Here is a 26,215-nt window from a genome sequence, read left to right on the forward strand (position 1 = left end):
GTTGAGAAGACATTATCCTAACATTCTCTCACATTGACAAGGAGGAATGTTAGAAAGATAAAAGTGAGAATACCCAAGGACAATGAATTTATGGAATGATTTGGATTTGTGAGTTTATGAGTGAATTTATCTTTGAACTCCCTTTTCTTGCTGTGGCTCAAAAGCCACAGGTCTCAGTATCCTTCTTGTTTAATTCCTCCTTTACTGACCCCAGATTATCCAGGATTTAGGTCCTAGGGTATCTTTTGAAGCTTAAGGTCTTCCCATTGGTGAGTTATGTGCTGATAATGAAGACCTCTTACACTTAGCATAACTACCCAGTTTGACTTTTTGCAAAAAAAAAAAAAATCCCCAAACTAGGACAATGGATAGAGATAAAGATCGGGACTGGACCCAGAATTTTACTGGTGTGAGCTAAAGAACTTCCTAGAATAATGAAAAGTTAAGTTACTGTTCAGGGTCTCATAGACTCTGTATCTGAGATTTACATAAACTGGAACATGGATAAATTCACATCTGGTTGAATGATTAGACCCAGAAATTAGTTATTTATGACTGAATATTAACTTGGAAGGAGGTCAATAGTGAAGTATCTCTCATATGAATCTATGCTTGACCTTGTCTTTTAACATTCTTATCAATGATCTGGAAAAAGACATAAAAATAGACAAATAACGAAATAATACCAAGAATTTTCAAAAGAAGAAATACATACTATAAACAAATATGTGAAAAAATATTACAAATCCAACTAAGAGTCAATTAAAATAATTTTATGATTTCACTTCAATTGATAAAATTAGCAAAAATGATGAAAGAAAGAAAAATAAAATTAGCAAAAATGATATGGAAGAAGTTAAACTCACTAATATATTTTTGGTGGAGTGTCCACTGGGCCAATGAATTCTGAAAAAAGTATTGGAATTTCTTGAGAAAATTTACTGAACTATTTTTGGACTGGAACCTATATGTATATTACCAAATATTCATAGTAACACTTTTATAGAAATAAAAAAGAACCTGAAAACAATTTATGAATAACTGAAGAAGTTGGGTATATGTGAATAGAATAAAATCTTATTTTCCATTATAAATGAGGAAAATAAGGAATTTGGAGATTCATGTAAAGACTTTGATGAATAGTTGCAGAATGAACAGAAACAGAAAAACATGAAATAATTTCAATAACATAAGTAAAAAAAAATCAAAAGGAAGTTTTGTAAACTTTAAAGCATTATATAAATGCTAATTGTCACTAACTTCATCATCATTATTATTGGTATTAAAATAAATACATTTTAGTTCTGGAAAACAGCTGACCTCTTTGGGGTATAGGGTAATGGATTTCAGATGTGCAATGCTATGAAAACTGTCAGATACATTGCTAACATGGATTGTTTGACAAATATTTTTCTTTGTTATGATGGTGAGTCTTATTTTTTTAATTATAAATTTTTTTGACAGTATATATGCATGAGTAATTTTTATAACATTATCCCTTGTATTCATTTTTCCAAATTATCCCCTTCCTCCCTCTACTCCCTCCTCTAGATGACAGGCAATCCCATACATTTTACATGTGTTACAGTATAACCTAGATACAATATATGTGTGTAAGTACCATTTTCTTGTTGCACATTAAGTATTAGATTCCGAAGGTATAAGTAACCTGGGTAGATAGACAGTAGTGCTAACAATTTACATTCACTTCCCAGTGTTCCTTCTCTGGGTGTAGTTGTTTCTGTCCATCATTGATCAACTGGAAGTGAGTTGGATCTTCTTTATGTTGAAGATATCCACTTCCATCAGAATACATTTTCATACAACATTGAAGTGTACACCGATCTGGTTCTATTCATTTCACTCAGCATCAGTTGATGTAAGTCTCTGATGGTGAGTCTTATGAAGCTTAAGACTGTCGGGAAGTGATAATGATACAAGCAAAACACACAATCAATAAAATATTTTTAAAAGAACACAGATGACATTTTCCTCAAATGTGAAAATAACTCCAAGTTTGGAGGAATACTTAAAATACTGGATGACAGAGTCAGAATCCTGACAGGCTAGATGCTATGTTGAATATGATAAAGTGAAAGGAATGGGGATAAAGATAAAGTACTACACAGACTTTTCAATTTCTCGAGATGGCAGAGGTGCAGCCAGACACTGGATCATCTTTAAAAAAAGATTTTGGATTTTAAGTGGACTACAACCCCAACACGATATTTCATCACCTTGTCATGGCAGATGAAAAAATATAATAACATTTTAGGCTTCACTAGGAAAGGCATAGTATGTATGTGGAAGGTGATATTCCTCTTGAAGCTGTTTAGATCACAACTAGAATATTGTGTTCAGTTATAGAAACCTTATTTTAGGAATTATATTGATAAAATAGTAAGTGTCAAGAAGAGGGCAACCAAGTGATAAATATTCTAGAGATTGTGTGAAATGATAATGATTCCAAGGAACTTGGAATATTTAGACTGAGGAAGAGAATATTATAACGGTGTTCAAGTATTTCTAGAGAAGTTAGACTGTTTTGTTTGGTTTCAAAGGGCAGAATTAGAAGAAATAAGAGGCACATTTCAGCTCAATGTAAACAAAATCTTCCTAACAATTAGGAGGTAGATGGTTTCTTCTCAAATAGAAGTCTTCTAACAACAACTGGATGACCATTTGTCAAGTAAGGTGTCAAGTGCATTCAAGTTCACATATTTGTTGAATAAGTTGTTTGTCTTTCAGTTTCAAAGGGGATCAGTGACATCATAGTGTGATGTCTTGACTTGATTGTGAATTTAATTTAAGTGAGGCAGAGTTGCATGAAAAAGTCAGCCTCACTCTCTCTTCCCGAGTCATAGAAGTTAGTTGGAAAAACAAAAGTGGTGATGGCTCAAGATACAGTGGATGTCTTTGGTATCCTTGATGTCTGACCAAGTCCTAAGGGTTCCATAGCACTTGCTTCAGCTGCCTTCATAGCCATTGAAACAAATTGTTTTCATCTGCCAATTCCTCCAGGGGAAGTCTTCACATGTTTGGTGTAGACATTTCTCTACTTCACTAGTGGATTTCTGGTCTGTCAGTTACCCTCACTCTGGTCTCTGTTGAGACACTTTACTATAGTGTGGCTGTTGCATATGCTTCAACTTCTTGGAATCACAGGTGAGAGTTTGATGAAAGTGGACACCAAAGGTGACTGAGCATCCCTGAAATGTCCCTCACACAAGAGATACTGGTCCTCCCTGAATATGCCATACATTCCATGGGTTGAACTACATGGCTTTTGAGTCCCCTTTCATATTTGAGATTTTATGTGATTCTATAATAAGAATTTAAATGACTTTTGCATTGAAAATTATTCTCTTCTTCAAGTAGATCATAGTTCATAAGGGCAAAGGTCCTTTGATCTCTAATGGAGAATGGGGCTAATCAAGTAAATTGAAAGATCCTTGTAGAGTACAGGTCTTCAAGTCAGGAAAACCTGAGTTCAAATATGCCTTCTAATATTTACTAACTGTGCAACGTGGGCAAGTCATTTAACACTCTGTCTACCTCAGTTTCCTCAATTATAAAATAGGATAATAGCGTCTGATGATCAAATGAGATATTTATAAAGTGCACAGAATTTATTAAATGTTTATTCTGACTAGTTTCTCCTTCCACTTCCATCTTACTAAGGAGACATTGTCTTCATTGAAATCGGTGCAAATTAAATCACTGCAAAAGGATATCAATCATTAATCACTGTAGGTAACTGTAGGTTAATGGTAGGAGTTATGGCTGTAGATCCAGAAGATTTGCCTTTAGATTCCAAATATGCCATTTATGGAGTGAGCCACAACTTCTCTCTATGTCAGTTTCCTATACCATGGGGATAATAACACAGACACTATCTTCTTCATTTGTCAGGATCAAATGAGATCATAAAAGGAAAGAGCTTTGTAAATATGGAATATAATAAAAATATCCGTTCTTATCATTAGTAAGAAGGAATCTAATGACATTCAAGAGAGAATGTACTAGCTAGCAGGATCTGGTCCCATTAGAAAAATAGAAATTAACTTCCTCTTCTTATACTCAAGTCAAAACTGCAAAGGAGAGATGATGCTATTCGCTTAGTGATCCTAGAATGAAGAACTTACTTCCTTACTCATCTTTTGTCTATGCTGTCAGACTATGATGAGCTCGATGAAATCATTTTTATAAGAATACTGGATTTCACATGAAAAATTATCACTATCCACTTAAGGAGTAATGCCAAAGGAAGAAAACAGATCGGAAAAAATAATACGAATACTATAGTTAAGTATATGAAGATAACATTAAATAGCAGTAGAACTCAAGTTAAATGTGATGGACAGCATTGGTAAAATCTTATTCAAATTAAAACATATAGATTTCTTGAGCAAATGATAAATTACAAATGCATATGGTGGCCTATAATATCAGTCACAATTACTTTTATGTGTTACTTTGCTTTGAGAGAGTATGCTTTGCTTTTCCTTTGTTTGTAGATTTACTTACTGTGTTCAATAAAAAACCCCACAATACTCAGCAAAACAAAAAAAAAATTACTTCCTACTTGTCAGAGAAGGCATTCCTTTGGCCCTGGAAAAGCAAAAGATCTATGGGAATGAGAATGACTGCAAAAATTAGAAAGTTTTTGTGGAGGAAGATCTCAACAATCTATGGAGAGAGAGAGACAGACAGACAGAGAAAGAGAGACAGAGAGTGTGTTTGAAAAAGAGAGAGAGAGGGGAAGGGGAAGGGAGAAAGAAGGGGGGAGAGAAGGAAGGATGGTGGTGGGAGAGACACAGAAAAAAAGAGGAGGGGGGAAAGAAAGGCAGGGGGAGAAAGAGATAGGAAGGAAAGAGAGGCTGAATTATTTTTGAGAAGGTTACAGTCAATCAACCAAAAATTTATTCAGTTCCTACTATGTGCTAAGCATTTAATGAATACTTTTTGCTATCTCCAGCACCTAGGCATCTATGCCAGATGCTGAGGATACTGTTTAAAAAATTAAGCAATCCTTATTCCTAATAAGATTAAATTATAATCTGGATTATAGCATTAGTTTCTAGACATTACCATTTGTAATTTCATTGAAATATCTGTCCCAAGAATCTTGAAATGGTAGAGATATCATGAAGAATTTAATTGTTTGTTTGGCAGGGTTACACACAGAATGTTGTTAGAGCTGAAAGATAATCTATTTAACTCATTTTACAGATAAGGAAACTGAGGCCTTGAGCTTTTAAGTAACTTGTCATTGCTAATAAATGACAGAGCTAGGATATTAACTAAAATCTTCTGACTTAAAATACAGAATTTATTTTATTACTCCACACCTAATCCCCAATTTATTATTTCTATGTCTCCCCAGTGGATCTGGCATCAGATGTTAGAGGGAGGGCTTGACATTAAGGAATCCTAATTTGCAATAAGGGAAAATAAACCTATTTGGATTCCAACACCAGAGGAAACAGGCAGTCTCTAAAGAGGTAAATGTTTGTGTCTAATATTTTTCTCCCAAATTAAACCTTTCTTAATATAAAGCCACTTTTAGCCTCCTGAGCCTAGCACCACTGAATTTCATCTAGTTTTCCCATTTAAAAGTTATTTTGTCCTTAAAATAAATAGACTGTGCCATATTTTTCTAGGACAAAATGTGGGCCCTCAACAGATGGCATTCCTAGAAAATTGAGACTAGGAAGATCGCCAGAAAGACAGGATCACCTACTAACCATATCCCTCCCTTTTCTGACATTTTTGTGTTACTGGCAAAAGAAAGTTCAAAGTGATTATTTAGTGGTTCCAAAATTCATGTAATTACTGCATATGTACCCAGTTGACATGACTAGGCTTCAAAAAGCTACATTACATTACACTCTCTTGATGTTTGGAATGTAGGGCTCATGAAAGAATATTGGACCTGAGTTCTAGTCCTGGTTCTTACTCTTGTAAGATATGGAACCATGAGCAAATCATTTTTAAATATCAGTTCCAGTTTCCTCATCTTTAAAAGAATTAAACAAAATCCATCTAAATCAAGAGACAATTTACCTCATATGTTAAATGACATAGTGTGTGTAAAAGTACTTTTGAAAATCACAATGCCCTACTCTTTAATCCAGTAGTACCCCTGCTACATCTGTAATCCAAGAGATCATAAAAAAGGGAAAGGATTTACATGTACAAAAATGTTTGTAGCAGCTCTTTTTGTGGCAAAGAATTAGAAATTGAGGGGATGTCCATAAATTGGGGAATGGCTGAACAAGCTGTGGTACATGAATGTAATGAAATACCATTGTGCTATAAGAAATAATGAACAGTCTGATTTCAGAAAGATTTACAGAAACTGATGCTGAGTGAATTCAGTTATAATCAACATTATATACAACAACAGCAACATTGTGTGATGATCAACTATGATAGACTTAACTCTCCAATATAATGATCCAAAACAATTCTAAAACCTTCATGATGGAAAATGTTATCCATATCTAGACAAAGAACTATGGACTCTAAATGCAGATCAAAGTATACTACTTTCACTTTTTTGCTTTTTCCCCCCTTTCTTATGGTTTCCCCCCTTTGTTCTGATTCTTCTTCACAACATGACTAGTGTGGAAATACGTTTAACACAATTGTATATTGTATGACCTATGTCAGAATGCTTGCCTTGAGGAGGAGACCAGGGAGGGAGAAAAATTTGGAACCCAAAATATTATAAAATGAATGTTGAAAACTATTTTTCCTAGGTAACAATTTGGAACTATGCTCAAAAAGTTATCAAACTGTGCATACCCTTTGATCCAGCAGTGTTACTACTGGGCTTATATCCCAAAGAATTTTAAAGAGGGGAAAGGGACCTGTATGTGCAAGAATGTTTGTGGCAGCCCTCTTTGTGGTGGCCAGAAACTGGAAACTGAGTGGATGCCCATCAATTGGAGAATGGCTGAATAAATTGTGGTATATGAATGTTATGGAATATTATTGTTCTGTAAGAAATGACCAACAGGATGATTTCAGAAAGGCCCAGAGACACTTACATGAACTGATGCTTAGTGAAATGAGCAGGACCAGGAGATCATTATACACTTCAACAACAATACTATATGATGATCAATTCTGATGGATGAGGCCCTTTCCAATAATGGGATGAACCAAATCAGTTCCAATAGAGCAGTAATGAATTGAACCAGCTATATATACCAAGCAGAAGAACTCTGGGAGATGACCATAGATCACTACATAGAATTCCCAATTCCTCTATTTTTGTATGCCTGCATTTTTGATTTCCTTCACAGGCTAATTGTACAATATTTCAAAGTCTGACTCTTTTTGTATAACAAAATAACTGTATGGACATGTATACATATATTGTATTTAATTTATACTTTAAGATATTTAACATGTATTGGTCAACCTGCCATCTGGGAGGAGGGGTGGAGGGTGGAGGGAAGGAGGGGAAAATTGGAATCAAAAGTTTGGAAATTGTCAATGCTGTAAAATTACCCATGCATTTATGTGGTAAATAAAAAGCTATATAAAAAAGAAAACTATCTTTTCATGTATTTGGGGAAATAATAAGTAGAAAAAAGAAAATCAATATTCTATGACATGGAATCTATGCAAATATGTCTTATTGTATTAATTCTTTCACCTATAAAATCAAACTGGTTATCAGAGAATTTATTTTCTTATCATTTCCAAAAGAAAAAAAAAGAAAACTAATTAATTAAACAGAAATACTGTTATTACAAATGACCAGTATGGTTTGATCAAGAATAGGTCATTCAAAATGAAAAGAAAGGAGAAAATAAAATCATTGAAGTGTTTTCTTTAAAAAGTATGTAAGAAGAAAGCAAAAAGAAAATCAGAAAGAAATATAGATAGACAGGACACCTTTGTAAGCTATATTCTTGGAAAGAAAAGCAAGAGTTGAACCGAGGTGGTGGATTAGAGACAACCCACCTGAATTATTTCAACATTCCCTCCAAACAACTTAAAAAATACCTGAAACCAAATTTTGGAACATCAGAGTTAACAAGGGGTTAGGGTGAAGCATTTTTCTGGCCTAAGAAAACTTGGGAAGTCAGCAAGAAAAGTCTGCGACATTAGTCTGAAAGTCTGTCCAGAGACCACACACACATGGCAGCTACAATACTGTCAACAGCAGCAGTAACTTTGGGCGGTCTCAGCCCAGAGACTGTAAGAGGTTCCAGTCTTTTACTAGTCAGAAAGAGGTTGTAGGAGACCCTTTGTGGCATTGGATATAGCTGGCACTGATTAGCAACTCTCTGGGTCACAGTTCTTGTGTGGAGAGGAGTGCTGGTATTGGTCATAAGGTAGCGGGGCCCCATCACAGTTCCAGGATAAAAAGGAGCTCTAGAACTTGTGACTGCAGGAGAACAAAAGCTTTTTCTGGGTATTGACTAGAGCATGAACCAGTAGAGCAGTGACCACACTTTTCCCAGGATCACACTACTTTGGAAGCACCAAAAACTTACAGGTACTCAGAAATAGCTGTAGAAGAGCAGCATGAAGACTGAAGCTTTGGACAATGGCTTACTTACCACCCCAAGTGAGCAGAGCCCAATTTCAACAAAAAAGCTCAATGTCAAGAAATAGGTTGGAAAAACAAACAAATTTTTTTTAAAAGTAGAATGCTACTGTGGTAGCAAGAGAAGACCAAGACAAACTCAGAAAAAGACAACAACATGAAAAAAGCTACAAAGTTTCCAAGGAAAATGCAAATTGGACCCAATGCCACTAAGAATTGTTATGAGTTAACCAAATTAAAAAAAAAGAGCCATCAAGGAAAATTTGGGAAAAGAAATGAGAGTGATATAAGAAAATTATGGAAAAAATATAATATCTTGGTAAAGGAGGAACAAAAAATACTGAAATACTAAAGAAAATAACACTTTAAAAAAACTAACATTAGCTTAATGGTAGAAGAGGCACAAAAATTCACTGAAGAAAAGAACTACTAAAAAGCAGAATAGGTCAAATTGATTGGGGGGGATATGGAGAGGGGAAAGGCCTCAAAAACTCATTGAAGAAAATCATTCCTTAAAAATTAGAATTAGACAAATGGAAGCTAATGACTTCATGAGATTTCAAAAAGCAATCAAAGTCAAAGAATGGAAAAATAAAATGGAAAAATATCTGACCTAAAAAAAGATTGAGGAGAGATAATTTAATAATTATCAGTCGACCTGAAAATTGCAAAGAAAGAGCCTAGACATCATGTTTCAAGAAATTATCTAGGAAAAATGCTCTGATATCTTAGAAATTGAGAGAATCTATTGATCACCTTCTAAAAGAGATCTCAAAGTGAAAACTCCCAAAAATATTAAAGCCTAATCCAGAGATTTTTAGGGAAAAGATCAAAGAAAAAGGAAAAGGACCTGCGTGTACAAATATATATACATTTATGTGTGTGTATATATATGTATGTACTTGTGACAAAGAGCTAGAAATTTAAGGGATTCAATAACTAATATTAGGGAATTACTGAACAAGGTGTGGCATATGATTGTGATGGAGTAGAATTGAAAAGTAATTCAAATTTAATAATACCAATAATTTAAATTAATTGTCTAATTAAATTAAAATGTAAACTTGTGCTGAAATTAGTGAAAGAGAAATTAATTCAAAATTGAATTTCAATAAAAGTAAGACTATAAGTTAGTATAAGAATAATTGGAAATAGAATCAAACAAGAACATAGAATTTTAGGAACTATGAAGAGTCAATTAAAGTGAACTCAGCTTTCAGGGAAGGTAGTCATTTTTACAAAAGATAAAGAGTATGTAGGTTGTAAATATTAATGGGTTATAAATATTAGCATACAATATAGAAGTTTTAAGAGCAAAAAAATATATGTATTATTTTAGGATATCCCTTGCCTCATTTTCTTGGATACTAAAACAAATTGACATTTTATAAAATGAAATTAGGTTAGTACAAATCATTGTTGAGCACTTGATAAAATTTAATTGTGCCTTAGAAAGGATAATAATTTGCTTCACTATCAAAGAGCTAGTGAAATTGATCTAATGGCCTTTTTAAACATCAAAGAATTTGCATATATGTTAGCTGGGGTATAATCTCAAAAATGACAGAATGATATTACAAGTCTATGTTTCAACCACTGATACCAAAGCAGCTAAAGTTGATTGGTTCTATGAGGACCTACAATGTCTACTAAAAATAATACTTCCAAAAAGATGTCACACTCATTATCGAAGATTGGAATGCTAAAGTAGGAAATCAAACGAAAATTGGAATAAGAGGCAAGTTTGAAACATGGCAGAGACTAATAGCATTTTGTGGAGATAATTTGTTGGCATAGCAATCACTCTTTTTCAGCAACCTAAAAGGTAATTCTATACATGGACATTACCAGATACTATTGAAATCAGATTGATTCTATTTTGTAGCTAAAGATGGAGAAGCTCCATATTAAAACAAGATTTGAAACTGACTGTGGCTCAGGTAATGAGCTTCTTGTTGCAAAATATGGATTTAAATTGAAGAAAGTAAGGAAAACTATCTGGCCACCTTTGTAAAACCTAACATCCCTAAAGAATAGGAAGGGAAAGTGATGCATAAATTTAAGGGACTAGATCTGCTAGATAGAGTATCTATAGACAGAAGTTTGCACTATTGCATAGGAAGCAGCAACCAAAAACATCCCTCCCCCTAAAAGAAGAAGTAAACAAAATGTCTGTCTGATGAGGTTTGGAAAAAGAAAAGAAAAAGAAACAGGGAAAGTAATACTCAATTGAATGCAAAATTCCAGAAATAGAAAGGGAGATGAGGTTTTCTTAAATGAGCAATACAAAGAAATAGAAGAAAACAACAGAATGGAATAAACAAGAGATCTCTTTGAAAAAAAAAACATGATAAAAGACAAAAATGGTAGGGATTTAACAGAAATAGAAGAGGTGACAAGAGTACTATACAATAAATTATACAAAAACTATACAGAAAATCTTAACACGATGGTGTGGTTACTATTTTAAAGCAAGACATCTCAGAGAATGAAGACAAATGGAAATTAGTTGAAAAAAGCTGGTTCTTAGAAAAGAATGAGACAACTATTATCTCTAGGGATTATAAATCTGGATTTGATCTTATAAAACTTTTGTTCTGAAATAAATAATTGTGATATATCAGAGAATCTTGCCCATTTCTTTATATATAAAAGTGATTAATAAATAATTGTACCTATCTCTGAGGTTCATTGGAGGAATAACATGATTCTAAAGTGCTTAGCATATGTATTAATGTTGGCTATTGGGTTTTTAATTAAATGACATCGTAAAGGTACTAACATGAGTGATTTTCTAAGAAGGATAAGTTAAGATTTTGTCTACCCAGCACTGATGAAATTTGACTTGAGAGGAGCTAGAGGTTTTTTGAAATGATATTCTTTCTGTTTTTCGTGTATTATGGAATGTGGAAGACTGTAAGACACACCATTAGAAATGTGAATTCTAGACTTTTGGTGGCAAGGTGGTGGTATGAGGAAAGAACTCTCTGAAGCCTTCCAAAATTCCCCTCCACATAAATAGAAAACAACCTCAGAATTAATCTGGGAGCAGGGAAGTAAATTACTGCCTCATCAGCAAAGGTCTGCCTCACTGGGAAGGGAGCAATGTCCAAGAGTAGCAGTAACTAAGCAGCCAGCCTCATAACGGGGGATCTTCAGCAAGGCTCCCAGCCTGGGACAATCCATCAGGGAGGTCTCATCCTTCTGCAAAGCAGCACACTAAGCAAGTGAGTAGTCTTACAATTCAATAAGGCTTCACCCTAGACACTCTACACCCACCATAAGGCACTAGTGAAGCCATGACCCCATTGCTGACCAGGAGTGGAATGAGACTTTGCCCCTGGAGTCTCAATCAGCAGAAAAACCCTGTTTCTATAGTGACCCAGCATCAGGGACCGTCTTTGGGGGCACACCAGCAATAAGATCCCTGGTCTAGGGCCATAGTAACCCAATAGCAAAGTCCCAACCCTGGAGCAAGCTGCTGAACCCCATACTTAGTAGAAGCCAATAGGGAGGCTTCACCCCCCAGGATGAGCCAGAAGGGAAGCCTATGAGAGAGAGACAGAGAGAGATAGAGAGAGAGAGACAGAAAGAGAGAGACACACAGATGGACAGACAGACAGAGATTCAGAGATACAGAGAGAGAGACAGAGAGAAACAGAGAGACAGAGAAAATAACATGGAATGAAATACATAGTTATTATATATATATAAATGTGAATGGAATGAACTCAACCATGAAGCAGAAATGGACAGGAGAATCCTATAATATGTTGTTTACAAAAAATATTTTCTTTCTTTTTTTTAAGTTTTGTATTTGTTTTAAATAAATGAATAGATTTAAATTTTTTTAAAAAATAAATAAAAGAAAGAAAGAAAGAACAAGCAAGATAATTTCAGAAAAAAAACCCTAGAAAGACTTATATAAACTGATGCATAGAAAAGTGAACAGAATCAGAAAAATGTTGTACATGGTAACAGCAATATTGTTAAAAAAGAACTGTTTAAGACTTAGGTATTTTTAGCAATACAATGATAAGACAATCCTAAAAGACTAAAGGTAAAACATACTATCTACTTACAGAGAAAGAACTGAGAATACTATTTTTCACTTTTTAATTTTTTCCTTTTATTTCAGTCTTTGTGAAGAAAATGACTAATATGGAAACGTTTCAAATAATTGCACATGTATGACCCATATCTACTTACCATGTCAGGGAAGGGATAGGAGAAGAAGGGAGGAAAGAATTTAATTTTGAACTTAAAACTTTAAAGAAAAAAGGCCTGATAGACCTTTAAGAATAGAAATGTAAGTTCTCTTTTAATTAGGAGAATATTCTTTTAATTACATGCTTTAATGTAAAAATTTTCTAAATTATTGTAAAATGATATTAGAAGGGCCATTTCTCTATTGAGTTAATAAAATAAATGTGGCAATAATTTTTGGGAAAAACTGTAACAATGAAGTAGTACCTCTTGCCTTAAAATGTAGAATTCTTATAATTTAATAAGAGATTTGAGGACCTCTCCAACCAAAATAGTGATTTAAATTTTTAACTGCTTGAGGAAAATTATAATATCTTGTTGACCCTGTGAAAGAATTTTTGTAAAAGTTTAAAACAATGAATAACTACTTTGGAATCAACTAAACTGAAGTTATTTGGCTAAATAAGTTTTATTTCTTATGAATTGGACTGCTGATAGCAAGATTTTTAAAAAAAAATGTTCAATATTCAATCATTATCTTTTTCTCCAAACTAACCTCTAAAGAAAAATATTTCAGTCTTACTATTTGCTACCTTGTAACATAAATTAACAAGTGAAACAAATAATAATTGAAAAATCAAAAACTAAGCATTCTAAAGTACCACAGTAAGCAAGCCTTTGAAATCCTTTAAAGTAATCTTTGAAGAATAAAAAACAAACTCTATATGTGGTAAACACTGTATAAATGAACTAATATTACTTCTTTAATTGACTATAATTACTCCATACTGAATAGTTCTATATTAGATTTTAGATGTCATTGAATGTGTTCAGTAAAATACCAAAGAAGATAGCATGAATGTTTTCTGTAAGATAATTAAAAATGAATTCCACTGAATTATTGTCTTCTGACTAGTATTAACTTTCATGTTTTAAATTCATGATATTGGGCATATAAATTTTTTTCTTGTAGCATAAAAGCTGAAAAAAGATGTTGGTAGATTATAAATGTATTTTCTATCTAACAACAATATGTTTGAAAGCTGCCTATTGTTTAACAGAGTATATTTTGTTTTAAATTAATAAATAATAATAGTAATGATTTGCTGTTGGGAGAGAAGTACAGTAAAATGCTTTTTAAGAGATCTTTGCCTGTAAGATTCCTTAGAACTTCCTACTTCAGCTAAGTTAAAGGGTCTTACAGTCCTGATGAGAGCATGCTGTAAAACTAGAGAATGCGGGATATGTATATGTACTGCTTATTCCACTTATCAAACATTTAATCATTTTGCCTGTCCACCATTTCCTATGGTAGTTGTTCTTCACCTTATATTTCAAGTGAACATCTCTCTGTTGATTTCTAGTCATTATGAAAGTCTCATTTCAACTTACTCAAAAGGTTAAAGCTTAAAACTCCTAATTGTTTCACCTAAAATGACCAGGTATACATGACTTCTATCTACAGGGCAGTCCAAGAGGGAAGTTGAATATCTAAATATTAAAATCTATCATGTATTTTTATATTTATACTTTATAATTTATGTTCTGATTGCTTACCATCTCAGGAAATGCGGAGCAGAGGGAGGGAAGGAGAGACAGTTTTTGGCCCTCAAATCAAATAAATAGATTTAAATTAAAAAAAAAAACAAAACTCTAGCAACTCTCCAAAACTAAATGTTTTTGACATGTAATTGGGGAAAAATAAAATGTATTAAATTAAAAAAAAAAAGAATATACGAGGGCATCTAAGATGGTACAGCGGATAGAGCACCAGCCCTGAAGTCAGGAGGACCTGAGTTCAAATCCTGCCTCAGACACTTAACACTTCCTAGCTGTGTGACCCTGGGCAAGTCACTTAACCCCAGCCTCTATATGATCCTATGAGTCACTTGCATATGGTATCAAGATACCATAGAAAGTAGTTACAGGGTAGGAAGAATAGAAGTTGAGATAACCAGAAATTCACTGAATATGAAATCCAAAAAATAAATGCCTATGGTTTCAAAAGTGAAAGTAATAAATACACAAAATATGATGAAATAATGATCTGAATGGAAAGAGATAGATTTGACTTAGTAGAATCAGACTTATGACTAGAAAATAGCATTTAAATAACATCTTAAGGTTTGCAGAACTTTTAGAAATATTATCTTACTTTATCTTCATAGTAATCCTGAGAGATAAGTTCTATTTATCCATTTTACATATTAGAACGTTGAGACAGATAGTGTTACATAGCAAATAAATGTCTTGTAATGGATTTAAATTCAGATCTTGACTCCAGGTCCAGTGCTCTACCCACTATACTACTTGCTGCTTCTATGGCTCTGGAAGGAAATTTTCATGAGTAGAGAAAAGGAAACTGAGGTAAAGCAACTGACACAGATTTTCAGAAAGCTTCTTAGCATAGTTAGAATTTTTTAAAGTCCATCTTCATAGTATTTTTTTGTTTTGTTTATACTCATCTGAGTATAATAAGGCTTCTATGCCTTATTAAAAATGACATAGATAAGAGAGAACTAGATGCAAATAGTGTTATATTGCTATTGTTAATGGCTTGCAATTTCATCAGAATGGAGAGTTCCCAGAGACTTTTTAGCAAAGCACATCAGCATCTGTGCTACAATCTGTAGTCATAAAGAGTAACCAGGGGGCATTGGCTGAGTTCAATGACTAGTATTGGGACACACAGCTTTTATATATGGGAGACAGGGCTTGAAACCCTAGTTTTTTCCAAAACCCTAAGAATATCTCCTTAAACAACTATGCCATATTGCCCTCATACTGTTTTGTTAAGAAAATAAAATTTATATAGGAGCCAAAGCTGAAAAAATGTGACATAAAAAACATTTAAGTAACTTATTTTCCTCTGTCTCTCTCTGTCTCTCTCTCTATCTGTCTCTCTGTCTCTCTCTCTCTCTGTCTCTCTCTGTCTCTGTCTCTGTCTCTGTCTCTCTCTCTCTCTCTCTCTCTCTCTCTCTCTCTCTCTCTCTCTGTGTGTGTATCTCTCTCTGTCTCTCTGTCTCTGTCTCTCTCTCTCTGTCTCTGTCTGTCTCTGTCTCTCCTTCCCTCTCTATGTCTTTCTTTGTCTGTTTTCTCTCTTCCCCACCCTTCTGCCTCTCAAAAGCAGAAACAATTGGAAAAACTAATAATTTTCTTGATCTGCCTACATGATTATTTTCATCCTTCAAGAGATTTCAGAAACTAGTAAAATGACATTTAGGCTGCATATTCTGACTGACAAGAAGGAACTGATTGCTCAAGTGGAAATGATGAGAATTTTGAGGAAGTTGCTACTTCATCTTAAAATTTGTGAAAGGGAATGAGTAGAAAGCTAAGAATAATCTTACATGCACTTTTGATTTTTGGAGGGCAGATTTCAAAGGGTTTAGAGAAAGGATAGGTTAGATTTCACAGACTACAATTTTCTACAAGTCAGTATAGCAAGGGTGAAGGATCTCTTAAGAATATGAATTTTGAACAAACAGAAAAAATTTTCATAAGTAGAGAAAAGGAAATTGGGCTAAAGCAACTGACAGAGATATTCAGGAAGCTCCTCAGCATAGTTAGAATTTTTTAAAGTTCATTTTCTTTTTTAAATATTTCTTTTTTAACTTTTTTATTATAGCTTTTTATTTACAAGATATATGCATGAGTAACTTTACAGCATTGACAATTGCCAAGCCTTTTGTTCCAATTTTCCCCCTCCTTCCCCCCACCACACTCCCCCAGATGGTAGGTTGACCAATACATGTTACATATGTTAAAGTATAAATTAAATACAATATATGTATACATTTCCAAACAGTTATTTTGCTATATGAAAAGAATCGGATAAAGTTCATTTTCATAGGGTTTTTTGTTTTTGTTTTGTTTATACTCTTCTGAGTATAGATAGGGTTTGATTTCTTTCTTTGACTCTCCAAGGAAAACTTGTGAGCTCTTCCATTAGCTTCCTTATGTTGTTTGTTTTCATTTCTAACAAGAATGAGAAATGAGTGAGAGGCCATTCCTTAAACATGTTTAATTCACCCTGCCAGGCTCCAGCCCAACTGGAGATTTGGTGAGGCTGCTTTTTGGTATGGTAATGAAATGACCATTTTTCTAATTTCAAAGAACATTTGATTGCCTGTCAACTGGAACTGAATGTTCATGCAGAATGTTCTGGGGATGATTTCTTGATTTCTTTCCCAATGGACTTGAAAGAAAGTCCCTCAGGGGGAGGGACAACATCCTCAACAGCCTTGAATCCTCACCCTGTTGCCATGTGTCTGTGAATCCACAGCTCCTCTGTTCTCATTGCATCTCTACTTAAATAAAAGGGGATCCTGAGATGGGAGGACCAAGATAACCAGGCTGATTGGAGATCTATCAAATTTACTTCATATCCCATCAACAACTGGAATCCTAAAATCTGGAGCAGTAATAGCCAAGGTCCAGGAAGACACCATGCAAGAATCCTGAGGACTAACCCATTTGCACCAGTTCAGTAATTAGACAGCCTAGTTGAGCAAGGCAGTTATTCATCCATTGCCTATGTCCACACTCAGAAGTGAACTTGATGTGCAATCCTTGAAGAGATAAAAGAGCGCTTATATCCAGTTAATATATCACCACAGAGTTGGTAAGGGGTGTTTTCTAACAATCATTTTAAGTCTGAGCCTATTCTCCTTGAAGAACAAGTGGACTTATAGAGGCATAAATATGGTTTGGGAGATGTTGTATTTCAGTCTTTGTTATACCTTCTCAGTGGATATCTCTATACAAAAGCTAATTGAAGTCAATTGGTTAACTGATATTGAGGAGCTATCAATTGGTTAATCTTTAGGGAGATTATAGGAAAATCTCTATGAGAACTCACAGGCAATAATAGTACTAAAATCCATCAAGTCTACAATGAGCAAATTAGGAAACAAGGAATTAGTTTACTTGTCATATCTATGGAGAAGGGAAGAATTTATGACCAAACAAGAGATAGAAAGCATTATGAAATGCAAAATGAATAATTTTGGTTACACTAAATTGAAAAGTTTTTGCACAAACACAACCAATGAAACCAAGATTAGAAGAAAAGCAGAAAGGATGATGGGAAAAGATAATGACAAATGTTGGAGGGGATGTGGGAAAACTGGGACACTGATACATTGTTGGTAGAATTGTGAACTGATCCAACCATTATGGAGAACAATTTAGAACTATATCCAAAGGATTATCCAGCAATGTCTGTACTGGGCCTGTATCCCAAAGAGATCTTAAAGAAGGGAAAGGGACTCACATGTGCAAAAATGTCTGTGGCAGCTCTTTTTATGGTGGCAAGAAACGGGAAACTGAGTGGATGTCCATCAATTGGAGAATGGCTGAATAAGTTATGGTATATTAATGATATGGAATATTATTGTTCTGTAAGAAACAATCAGCAGGATGATTTCAGAGAGACCTGGAAAGATTGACATGAAGTAATGCTAAGTGAAACGAGCAGAACCAGATCATTATATATGGCAACAACAAGATTATATGATGATCAATTCTGATGGACGTGGTTCTTTCCAACAATGAGATGATTCAGACCAGTTGCAATAATTTTGTGATGATGAGAGCTATCTACACCCAGAGAGAGCACTGTGGAAACTAAGAGTGGATCACAACATAGCATTTTTACTCTTTTTTGTTGCGGTTTGCTTGTATTTTATTTTCTTTCTCATTTAAAAAAAAAAAACTTTTTGATCTGATTTTTCTTGTGCAGCAATATAACTGTATAAATATGTGTGTTTATATTGGATTTGACATATATTTTTACCATGTTTAACACACATTGGATTACATGCCGTCTAGGGGAGAGTGTGGGGAGAAGAAGAGGAAAAAAATTGGAACACAAAGGTTTTCTAGGGTCAATGTTGCATATGTTTTGAAAATTAAAATCTTCAATAAAAAAGAAGGAAAGCAGAAAGCTAGAAAACAATTTTTATAGCCAGTATTTCTGATGAAGGCTTCATTTCTAAAATATATAAATAACTGAATCAGATTTATAAGAGTACAAATCATTTTCCAATTGATAAATGTTCAAGGGATATGAACAGGCAGTTTTCAGATAAAAAAAAATAAAACTACTTACAGTCATATAAAAATGCTCCAAATCACCATTGATTAGAGAAATGCAAATTAAAACAAATTTGAGGTACTGTCTCACACCTCTCAGATTGGCTACTATGACAGAAAAGGAAAATGATCAATATGGAGAAGATATGGGGAAAATGGAATACTAATGCATTGTTGGTGCTATTGTAAATTGATGTAGCCATTCTGGAGAGCAATTTGGGATTATACACAAAGGGCTATACTGTATATACCATTTGATTCTGCAATACCATTCCTAGGTCTATTCCAAAGAAATCATAAAAAGGGAAAAGAACCCATATGTATAAAAATATTTATAGCAGGTCTTTTTGTGGTGACAAAGAATTGGAAACTGAGTGTATGCTTATCAGTGAGGGAATAGTTGAGCAAGTTGTGGTATGTGAATTTTGTTTTATAAAGAAAAGGTGAGGAGGCAGATTGTACACAGTACAATTGTATACATTGTACACAGCAACGACAACATTGTGTAATGATCAACTATGAAAGACTTACCTCTTCTCAGCAATATAATGATACAATTCAATACTAAGGAAATCATATGAAAAATGCTGACCACATACAGAGAAAGAACTATGGATCAACTATTTTCACTTCTTTTGATTTTATGTTTCCTTTTTCATGAGTTTCCTCCTTTTTTTCTGAGTCTTCTTTTACAACATGGTTAGTGTGGAAATATGTTTGACATGACTGTATATTTATAACCTATATCAAATAGCGTACTGTCTAGGGAAGGAAGGAGGAAAGAAAAGGAAGGAGAAAAATTTGGAGCTTGAAATCTTATAAAGATGAATGTTGAAAATACTATTGATAAAAAAAATCCATCACTTCTCAGTATTATTCCTAAAATCTTAAGAAAAGGAATATTTGGCTACCCTATAGGTGCCTACTCCTTTAGTACCTGGTTTGGGAAAGTGAGTCCAGAGAAAGTGCTTCAAATATAAATGATGATATTTCTCCAGTTACACTTCAATTGGTTAATAGGAGTGCAAGAATCTTATATTTAGAGTGCTTACAGTTAAATTTTATATAATATGGTATTTATAAATTATCTTTCTGTTTCTCTGTTGCAATCCTTTTTTGAATAAAGAGGAGCAATTTTATATTCATTTTAAAATTTTCTTTTTTGGGGGCAGCTAGGTGGTACAGTGGATAGAGCACCAGCCTTGAATTAAGGAGGACCTGAGTTCAAATCTGGTCTCAGACACTTCCTAGCTGTGTGACCTTGGGCAAGTCACAGCCTCAGAAAAAAGGAAAAAAAAAATTTCTTTTTAAAATTATAAACTTAACAAACATGAAGATTTTAATAAAGAAAAATAGAAAAAAGATCTTTGACTGTAAACTTGAATTACATACTAATTAGGTGTACATTAAATTTAAACTAATAATAAAGCTTCATTACTTGTTTATGTTGCTCTGAACTTTTCTGGTCTTTTCTAATTTTTTTTCAAAATGTCTCATTGATCCTCTTTTCTTTAATTTTTTTTGCATTACTCTCATTACTTCTCTTCCCTAAAAGCCAACTCTATCTTAGCTCTTAATACAACTCCTCCATTATAACTAAAAATATGTAAGCAAAACAAATCTACCCATTGCTCACATCTGTAAACTTTTGACTGTTACCTTTATTCAGTTACCTTCCTGTCAAGAAATAGGAAATATACTTTCTAATAAGTTTTATGAAGACATGATTAAGTCACTATATTTGTCAGAGCTCTGTATTAATTCAAAGTTATTTTACGTTTCTGTGGTCATCATGTAAATTTTGTCCTGGTTCTGCTACCCTCACCTTGCATTAATTCATATAAATCTTATGTAGCTAAGAAAAAAGACTCTGAAATTAAGTGTGGGAAAGGTAAATGGAGGAGGAACTGAAAGAAGAGACTAGAAAATGATAATGGGGTAGATAGTTAATACAATGGTGGGAATCACGAAAGCCAACAGGAATGATCATAGAAATAAAATCTCTAATAACAAAGAAGCTAAACTCTGCGATGAAAATCCAAAAAAACCCTCTTGTAAGTGCATAGGGAAGAAGCAGGGAAAGGGGACAAAGAACTATTTAGTGCCTCATCCAGTAAAGGAATCCATGATAAAAGCATTATTGTTGGCCAGACAATGTGGAGGGTTCATATAATAGGAATCAAAGCAGATCAATCAGGTGAAGAGAAGCTTGAACCAATTTTATTGGCCCACCAATGAAATAGTCCATTGATTTTATTGCTTGAACAACAATTGAAACTCTCTTGTCACTGGGAATTTAGGTTTTCCTCTATTGATTCTGTGATGAGAACACTGCCCCATAATTTTTGGTAAACCTGAGTAAGACTATTTTCAAGAACTATCCATGTATGATCACGGGTTCATATTTTTAATGAAGATTCTGAACTTGGAGATTCCCTAATTTTTCTTTTGAAGATTTTCCTGTTTTTTTTTCCTATCCAAAGCGGCCAGGGATCCTGTTAATCAGACCTTGTCATATAAGCCCACTGAATTTGATAACTATTTGTTAATTATCTATTTATAGGATAGAACCTGCCGAAGCAGATTACAACTCCACCCAAGGAAAAACAAGTTCCTAACAATCAGAGCTATTCAAAGGTGGGTAATGGCAAGGAGGATTAAGAGACCCTTCACTGAAAGTCTTCTAAAAAGAGTAAAGGAAGGACTTTGGAGAATGTTGTAGAATGTGTGTGTGTGTATGTGTTTATTTGTATGAGAAGAGAGAGAGAGAGACAGAGACAGAGATAGACAGGGAGAGGAGAAAGAGAGACAGAGAGAAAGGAGAAGGAAAGAGGGGGAAGAAGGGTGGCAGCAGGACGGGGAGGAGGGGGAGGGAGAGAGAAGGAAAGACTGACAGAGAGAGGAGAGAGGGAGAGAGAGAGAAGAAATGTCATGAATCTTTTGATAACTTAAAATTTATGTTTCCAAACACATCATCAGTGCACATAGTTAAGTTCCCAGTAGTTGCTATCTTCAGGACAGTTAAATCCCCTGGGTCCCTTATGCTCCAGTGACAGGAGCAGTTTACAACCTAACTATAAAAACCAAGCTCTTCCTTTCCCATCTCCAGCAATTCTTCATATTCCCCTGTGCCTCCAACTCTCCCCCAATCTGTCTTTTCATGATTGAGTACTGATTACCTCATGAGGGAAAAGGAAATCAGTTATAGGATAATAAGGTCAGAGATTTAGAGTTAGAAGCATCCTAGGGTCATGGAATCTAGAAATGGCACAGCACATGGAGCAACTGAGGCTGGAGTTATGAAAACCTGAATTCAAGACGCTGACTAGCTATATTCACCTAATCTTTGTCTGCCTCTGATTCTTTATTAATAAAAGGAGGATAAAAATGACATTGAAGCATTTTGTAAACCTTGAAGTGCTATATAAATGCTAGCTTTTATAATAAAATTAGAAAGAAACTTATAATCTAGTCTATCAAAGACCTCTCATTTGGCAGGTGGGGAAACTGAGGCACCGACAGTTTGAGAGGCTTGCCTGTGTTGGGAAAAGGCAAGATATGAACCCACGTCTTTCTTGGTCCAGTGTGCTAACTATTATGCCACGTTACCTTTCATGATTTAATGGCTCTTAAATTTGGAGTTGCTGGCTCCTAGTCTGCCCCTTGTTAGTTATCTATTCTTCTGAGTAATTCTGATTTCCTCATTAATCCCTGAATTTACCTTCTTCTTCACCACTTCTGTGCATCTTACTTCTCAACTCCCACAGAAAAAGAAACAGTTCAGATGAGCAAGACTAACATGTCCTATATTTTCTTTTTTAGTCTATGAGCTTTTCATCCTACCCAGGAGCACTGAGACATCACATAATAGATCCTAAACTTGCCAATAATAATAGCTGGTATTCAAATAGGGATCTTTAGGTTTTCAGAGTTTCTTACAAGACTGATAGCACCTAATTGTGATGAGAGTATGAGCTGAGTCCAAATACAGACAGGCAATATCAATAACTATTTATACTCGTTGGGAACTGGAATTGTTCTGAGTTTTAATTTGTCCTTCCATGTTGGCACTCTGTTTTCTGAGAGACCAGAACCCTTAGTGGAAGATGGCTGTGCTCCTTGAGATATTCATCTCTCTTCCTCATTAAGGAAGGCTTGCTCATATTTTTGCCCTCTCTCTTCAGTTATGTAGGAATGACCCCAGTGCTCTTGCTTGTCTAGAAGTTATAAGGTAAGTTTTAGAACTCTTTATGGAGTTTTGTATGGAGTTGGTACAGGTGATGGATGTGGGAACTGATAGGGAAGGTTCCTCTCTCCATCATTTTGGCTTTTGGAAGGTAAAGCCATGAGACAACTTCTGGATCTTTTTTATTCTCTGGTCTTGGAATTGCCCCCATGACTTTTTTCTTGTTGATTTTGGTCCTCTTGGAGAATAATATTCTTAGTCTCTTATTTCTATTCATCCTGGCTGTTTTTATGTCTAACATTCTTTGTCAAGATGAAGCAAACTTTGACCTTGTATTGAAATTTTTCTAGAAATATCATATATTTAGGGCTGAAATGGACCTTAGAGAATGTGTAATCCAATACTGTTCATTTTACAAGTGAGGAAATTCAGAGAGAGAATTACTCAAAGTCACACATGTAGTGGAAGGGGTTTTTAGACAACTAAGTGCTTTTAGTTTTAGTTTTTGCAATTATGTGTAATGATGGCATAAAAAATCTTAAACAGATGTCTTTTTTGGTTGTTGTTTATACTATATTCATTATTTATTTCTAATAAAGGGATTATTGGATAAGTGGTTTGATTAAATTTAAAATTTTTATTTTATCCTGCTAGTTTACTTTCCAAAAGTGATTATAAAATTTTTCAAGCCCACCAACAATGAAGTCCATAACTTCAAAACCAAAAAATTTTGACTGCTATTTATTACTTTGCCAATTTTGCGGGTGCAAATTGGCACCTAAAAGATTTTATATCTCTTTGATTATTATGGGGATTAAACATTTTTTTTTTCAAATGAGTGGAGGAGGCTCCTTTTTTAAAGGGGGCTTTGGTCCATTCATATGGACTGAATTTATCTTAAGGGGTCCTCTCCCCTAAAAGAGATCAAGCTTGTCTCAACCTCTTGTTTGTTATGTCTCTACCTCACATCAGAGATCCAGGAAAAATCTCTAAAATCAAACTTCTAAAAAACTTATGTCCAGTTTCTCTCCAAAAAAGGTATTAATAGGCTACTTTTTAGAAAGATACTCAATATACTTTTTGTTTTCCTTCTCAGGTTTTTTTTAACCTTCTTTCTAGATCTTATCTTTCTTGAGCAGCAAGATAACTGTATAAACATGTATACAACTATTGTATTTAACATGTATTGAAATACCTGCCATCTAGAGGAGGGGGTGGGAGAAGGAGGAGAAAAGTTGAAACAAAGTTTTGCAAGGGTCATTGTTGAAAAACTACCCATGCATATGTTTTGTAAATAAAAAGCTATAATAAAAAAAGGTACTCAATGCACAAAATAGATGTCAGGCATTGATAAATAAATAAATTGGTTTTATAAAATGTTATAAGTTTTATGTTCATATATATTTTATTTTGAAGATTTGTTTTACAAAATAAATATATAAAACACAAAAGAATCACAAGTATATATTGATAAAAACTTAAAACAAAAATAGCAGTCTATCACTATCATGCTTTACCAAAAAAGTTAAGGCACTTTGTGAAACTGATGAATACACTTTTGCCTCAAGTCTACATTGTCTGAGGAACTTACAAGGACAAGATCTGTTAGTCATTTGGACATGATTTTTTTAAGTCCGTTTAGGTTCAAGATGATTCTTTAAGCATCTTCTCTGAAAAGTAGTGAAACTGCAGGAAGAACATTCCAGTAGGCAGTCGACTCTCAAACTCATATGATTACCATAAGGTCAAGAAGTCTCAACTTCTTAGGATCATAATCTGATGATGTGAGATTTCTAAAATAAGAAAAAGGCAGTCAGGAACTTGATTTACACTCATTTAGATAAGCAAGTGTTCTTTATTGCCACATGTTTGGATTTCCAGTAACTACTTCTGAGCAGGGTAACAAGTAGGGAGAGAAATCTGCCTCCTTCAAATGAAAAAGGAAGTACTTAGAAGATGGTCTTCTTGATCCATTTATAATAGCCTAGTGTGGAGGTGGCTAGTATTTGGTTCAGTCACAAATCATCTTTGACCAAACCTCTCAGTCACACAGGTCAATGAAGATCAATCAATTAGGGTCATGGATGTCAGTTCATAAGGAACACAAATCCCATAGAAAAGAACCAGTGCACATGCCCAACTCCCTGCATCATACTTGTTTCAGTAACAATTTTTTTTTTAATTTTTGAAAATTGTCTTCATGCCTTTGACCATTTATCTATTACATAAATTCCTTAAGGGCAGGAAATGTCTCACTTTTATATTTGCATTTCCAATGTTTAACACAATGCCTTAGCACATAGTAGGTATTTAATAAATGTTTATTTATTGGTTTCTTGAGTTAATGGGACATTACACTGTGACATATAACTTAAATGTTTTTATCTGCCATTTTTCCTATATATTCCTATATATTTTATCTATCTATTCTTTTTATTTTAAACATATCTTTGTTGCAGAGTTTTAAATTTTTAATTTAGTAGAACACATCTATCTTTCCCCTAATCATTTTTTCTATTTGTTGAATCATAAAATATTGCCTTTCCCTTCCATAATGGTGACAAATGTTTTATTCCATTTTCTTCTATGTTTTTATAATGCTTTTTTTTAAATATTTAAGGCTCTCTTCCAGCTGGAATTCACTAAGAGTACACAGTGTAAAATATAAGTCTAAATCCTTTTTCTTCTGGGTTGCCAACAAATTTTTTAAAGTGTCTTTGTTAAATAATGAATCATTTCACCAGCATTTTATTTTCTGTAAGTTTATTAAAAATGAAACTTTTGTATATATTTGTTATGTTTACTATATCTATCCTATTCCTTTGATCTATTTTTTTGACCCAGCACCTTATAGTTTTGGTGATAATTACATCGTAATACATTTTAGCATTTGGGATCTGGAAAATCACCTTTATAAGTTTTGTTCCCCAGTTTACAACTGGATAATCTTGCTATTTGTTTTCTGTATACATTTTCCATTATGATTTTATTTAGTTTTATAAAGAAACCCTTGGTGTTTTGAACAGTGTCTCCTACTTCTCCAACAACTCTCACAGATCCCCAACTTGTTTTTCCTTCTTACCCCCCTCTTCTTTCATTTTTCCCTTATTTCCTTCCTCCCTTCCTTCCTACTCATATATTTACTGAGAATTTTATAT

Source organism: Sminthopsis crassicaudata, chromosome 2 (genome assembly GCF_048593235.1).
Source record: "Sminthopsis crassicaudata isolate SCR6 chromosome 2, ASM4859323v1, whole genome shotgun sequence".
NCBI lineage: Eukaryota > Metazoa > Chordata > Mammalia > Dasyuromorphia > Dasyuridae > Sminthopsis > Sminthopsis crassicaudata.